At 48.2% G+C, this 5,399-nt stretch overlaps 1 protein-coding gene across 1 annotated transcript in view; it reads left to right on the forward strand.

Moving 5' to 3' along the window:
* The window catches only part of PATJ (PATJ crumbs cell polarity complex component), a 150,656-nt gene extending 148,238 nt beyond the window's left edge, over nucleotides 1-2,418 (forward strand). The window contains exon 46 of the mRNA XM_075287116.1: nucleotides 1-2,418. This exon is cut by the window's left edge and continues 232 nt beyond it. The gene's annotated coding sequence lies outside the window, so the exon portion shown is untranslated.
* Nucleotides 2,419-5,399: the final 2,981 nt, after the last annotated feature.

The following is a 5,399-nucleotide window of genomic DNA, read 5'->3' on the forward strand; positions in this document are numbered from 1 at the left end:
GCTGGGATCTGTAGTCCCCTCCCCCCACTGCTATGGCCGCCTATGACTGTCCGCCTCTGGTCACACTAATAATATCATAGTCACGGTTACCTTAAGCTGATAAGTCTTCCAGCCGATTCTGTAGACGACGAGCCATTGTCCTGTGTCACTGCTCAACCACATGTCCGTCCCTGCGCCGTCGGGGTGTCCTCACTATAGAGGCGGACGCTACAGCTAGCCAATCGTCAGATGCCTCCATATTGTCGCCAGTTCTGTGTCGCCGTCTCGCAATATTTCTGGTGCTTATACAATGAACTGATTGTAAGACAAGTCGCCGTCCTTACACGCAACCGCGCTCTGCTCACATCCAAAGCTGCATTCAAAATTGTGCCAGTGGCTCTTGGAATCTGCCGTCTGTCACCATCACCCACAATGCCTTGCAGGGTGGAAGTCTAAAGTCTATATTGTGCTTTGGATGTAACTGGAGAAGAAAATCCTAAATCCGCACAAGGGTTAGACAAGCAAACGAATGGTTAGTTTAGGAGGTTTCACCATTAAGTATTGTAACGTGTGCCCAAGTTAGCAAGTACATGTGACCGCCCTGTATATGACCTGACACAGCGACTGTCACTGACTATTCCCATGCTAAATGGATACATTGTGTTGTATATAGTGCAGGACCTAAGTGGGCGGAGCATGGCACAGCGGTCCTCTCCAATCCCCATGTTCTGCACTAAACATCCCACAATGTGTCAGTTGTACCCAGAGCGCCCCTTTAACATCCCCTGGTTGTGTGTGAGGACGGCCGCCTGCCCTCCCCTTACCCGGTGCCTACATCCAGCGACTCCAGCAGCACCAGTCACCGACACGGCCACATCCACTGGTGAACTTGCACTAATCCAGTCCCCTCTATGTCTGTCGGGCTCCTCCTGTTTGTACGTCTGTGTTGTCTTGCTGTATCCCGCCATCTCCCCTGTATTACCGCACAATGTCTGTCCTGTATACGGCGTCCCTGACCTATATCTGTATATACCGCAAAGTTATATTCTATTTAAGACAAAGAGCTAATTTTTCAGAAATCTATGAATATATTTGTCGGCTGCTTCTGCGGGAGAGATTAATAAGAATATTATTTAAGGTCATTTTTTTACATATTTTTTGGGTTTGTCCTCCGATACAGATCTCTGACCGTGAAGCTCCGGCCTGGAGAGTCGCCCCGGTAATATTTGTCGTCTGTAACTTCTCTTTTATAGTCACTTTGCTATGTGGAAACCATCAGCAAGCATGTTGTTTGCTATTGCCAGATCCTGGTTTGGATATTGAAGTGTTAAAGGGGTTGTACCAATTTATCACCCGTCTATAGGATCTGATCAGTGGGGACCTGACGCCGGGGACCCCAGAGACTAATAATCAGGGATCAGGGGGAGGTGCGGAAACCTAATGCACACTGGTACTCACCTCTCCCGGGCTGCTCCTTGGTCATCAGTGGCTTGTGATTGGGTCTCAGTGGTCACATGGGGAGCGCCATCCATGTGGCACATTAACACAAGCGTCATGATGTCAGCGCGCCCCACCTGACTGCCGAGGCGTGAAGCCCGAGAACCCATGACATCACCCAGGAGGCCGGAACATGACCAAGGAGAGGCGAGTATAGGTATCTAATCTATCCTGCACCCCTCTGGCCCTCTGATCTTTATACTTCGGGGTCTGAAGAGATCCTAGATGGCGCTACCCAAAAGTTTCAGGTTCCGTCAAACCCAAAACCTAGGCTGAATCTGGTTTGCTCATCGCTCTTCTCAGGCCTATAGAGATGACTGGTTGGTTGGGGGCTCCACTGCCCCCAATTATAGGGGGGCACATGGGATTGGTTAGATGGTACAACCCCTTTAATAAGTCGGACTGCAGGGGGCGTTGCACATAGCCGCTTGTTGATGGTTTCCATTCAGCAAGTGTACAATGAGATTGTACAGAGATTGTGCAGATCTGATCGGCCGATGTTCTTCCAGGTCGGGGCTTCACTTTCCATTCACAGATGTGTCTGGAGATTCTGTGGTCAGTGACGTGGCGGGAACGCAGTGGAGGAGGAGATTTTTCTACGCACTGACTTCCTGTCTGAAGGACCCCCGGTGGCTTCTATCCCCTACCCTCTGTATATATGTATATCTCTCTGCTATATGTCGAGGCAGAATCCGCCACCAGGATCCGGATGTCTACAGTGTGTGCCAAATTCTGCAATAAGTAGCCTTGGCGCGGCGGAGGATGGTGGGACTGTGCGGGGTCCTTCATGTCGGGGGTCTGTACCTTTATTTCTAGGGTCATGTGTCTTCTCAGGTGATTTCTTTTTGCTGTTGTTTTTAGGGTTAATTCGTCCGGGCCGATCATGTGAACAGAATATTTTACTAAGCTTACAAGGTTGTAATAAAATGGTTGCTTACAGCGCCCCCTGTCTGCTCTGGTGTGTCCTCTGCCCCTCTAGGGGGGTCTCAATGTAACACAAAATTAATGCATTAACCTGTGATTGCCCTGAGACTTGGCTTTCTTTTCAAAAAGAGGTTCTGCAGCAGCAGGTTTGGGTCAATATCAGCACAAGGCAGACCTGGACAAAGGACAGTCAACAGTCCGCGTACAGAGTGCCCAGGTAGGTATTATACGGAGTATTGTGCCCCCTGCTGTCCATTATACATAAGAACATTGTGTCCCGTTATCCTGACTACTGACAAGACACTGCGGCTCAAGCCTGGTCAGTCCTGGTTGTGTCCAGCAGGTGGCGCCCTTGTCCTGCCAGTCTCACTAATTTACCTTCTCGCCTCTTCATGCATATAATTAATTTTTTCAAGGTCATTGCTGTGACCTCTGCAGATGAGGCCGCGCCGCTGACCCGCACTGATGGATACGGCGACTTCTGCCCTCTCCGAATCTAATGATCACAGGCCAGAGAGCGATGAGAAGTTTATGGAGTGTGTAGAAGTTTATAAGTTACAGGGAAGACGTGCAAATGATTCCTGTAATAGTCGTGAGGAAGATGTGTGTGGTGCAGGGAGTACCCCTCCCCAAATAGGTCGGCCTTAATACTCTGACCTGTCCCCCCATAACAGCCCCGAATGTCAGGATGTGACAAGTGACCGATCCATATAACATATTAAATACTCCATGGAGCGGCCCATAGTGTATTGTATGAACCTGCATAAAGCCCTCATGGGGTAAAGCTGATAATAGGGGGGTGGGCTATCACTGGAAGGTGGTCCTGTCCTCAAATAGTGACGAGAGGGGGGGGGGACAATATATGTGTATCTAGAAGTTATTCTGCCGCTTCTCCTCTACTCACACCCAGAGCTGCCGCTTCTCTTCTACTCACATCCAGAGCTGCCGCTTCTCCTCTACTCACACCCAGAGCTGCCGCTTCTCCTCTACTCGCACCCAGAGCTGCCGCTTCTCCTCTACTCACGCCCAGAGCCGCCGCTTTTACTGTACTCACACCCAGAGCTGCCGCTTCTCCTCTACTCACGCCCAGAGCCGCCGCTTTTACTGTACTCACACCCAGAGCTGCAGTCACATTCATAGAACAGAATAGAATACTGCGCAGATTTCCTGTTCCGAGTGTAGAATGTTTTCGGTAATTTCTGACCAGTTCCTTTGTTCTCTCGTATCTGCGTCTTATGTTCTACCAAGAATTGTGGGGTCTTAGAATCTGTAGACAAAAATCTTAAACAAATATTTGGCGCAAACTTCAAACTCGCAGGCTGTGTCTCCATTGTTGCGCCAAATATTTGTCTCATGTGGAGCCAAAATTTTGGAGCTTCTAGAAACCTCCATATTTAGGAAGGTCCGTGCGACAGAGTCATAAAGGGGTTAAAGCCACGGATGGGATTTGTAGTCTGACAGTGCAAAGGTAGAAGGTAAATGTGCCCAATGTGTGGAGTGTGTATACTGTGTACTGTCCTGTATATACCGTGTCCATAGTGCGTATACAGTGTACTGTTCTGTATATACCTTGTTCATAGTGCGTATACAATGTACCGTCCTGTATATACCGTGTCCATAGTGCATATACAGTGTATCGTCCTGTATATACCATGTCCAGAGTGCGTACAATGTATACAAAGTGTCCATGTCATATACAGGGCACACGGTGTGTAACATATGTACCTCATGTTGTATATACCATTGGATATCTACAAAGTAACAGGAGCCAGAATTCAGGCAAAATTTGCGTCAAGCTGTCCCCCAGGCGGCGCCTCATTTATTAAGTGTTTTAGACACTTTCTAGATACTTTTACTACTTGTAGATACAATCGTGGCTTTGGTGCACGGTGTCACAGCTCAGACCACGGCCACATTTCACAAAGTCTGCCAAATACCGGTATAAACTAAGCCAACCAATGGGTGTAAGGTGGGACGAAACAGATCAAATAACCTTAGACACTGTGATAAATCTGTCTGCTCCTGGTTTTCGCTCTCTTGTAAATCTGCCCTTCTATTCTCTTGTGCTAATGGATCTGCAATGATAAGAAGTAATAGCGTTACTTACAGGATTTACCAAAAATCTCCTCCTACTTTCTAGATCCCCTGTACAGAGCGATGCATCTCATGGTAACAGACTGCAAACAATCCCTGTGTCGTCTCATCTGAGGTCTCGAGGCCTTGTAGGTTTTGTGATCTTTTCTGGTGTAAACGAAAGTCAGAGGAGCCGGTGTAATAATCCAATAGGTCTGTCAAACCGCATTAGGCACTGTGATAAATCTGGTGCAGTACAGGGCGCTCGTCTTATTACTCTGCCCCATAATTTCTCCTCTATATTCCGCCATGTAATGTGCATGTATAGATAATAAATACACGCCAGTCCCAATAACGCGGCCGCGTCCTCTTGTCTGTGATGTTCGGCGCTCTGTCTCGGCCTCGCGGCAGTAAATGTTGTTTGACGCTCGGCTGCGCAGGCGAGGACTCGGCTCTATTAGGACAGAACATCTTCATGCAGAAAAGCTTTTAGATTTACTATACGTAGATTTATTACTCTGCGCCTCGCTGCTCCGCTCACATCACTACCGGAATAAAAATACACAGAATGGGGAGGCGGGGGGCGCTATAGACGTCTGCATCAATCTACAGGGGAAGGGAAAACGTCCTGCACTGAATCCTAAACGGATTACTGGAATCTGAATAGGATAAAAGAAACCTCCCCAGGAAAAATCAGACCGTAATCCGTTCTGTCCTGGTCTCAAGTTCTTAGAACGGAAACAAAGTATTTACTAAGGAAGAAGAAGCAACTTCAGAAACATTGTCACATTGTAGAACTCTCGTGTCCTCATGGTAACAGACAACAAGCAAACCCTGTGTAGTCTGATCCTACAGTCGCGCCCCTCTTATTTTCCCATCCCATAAGCCCCCCGTCCCGCTAAGCCCCCCCTTCAGATCCGCTAATA

Source organism: Leptodactylus fuscus, chromosome 9 (genome assembly GCF_031893055.1).
Source record: "Leptodactylus fuscus isolate aLepFus1 chromosome 9, aLepFus1.hap2, whole genome shotgun sequence".
In the NCBI taxonomy this organism is placed as follows: Eukaryota; Metazoa; Chordata; class Amphibia; order Anura; family Leptodactylidae; genus Leptodactylus; species Leptodactylus fuscus.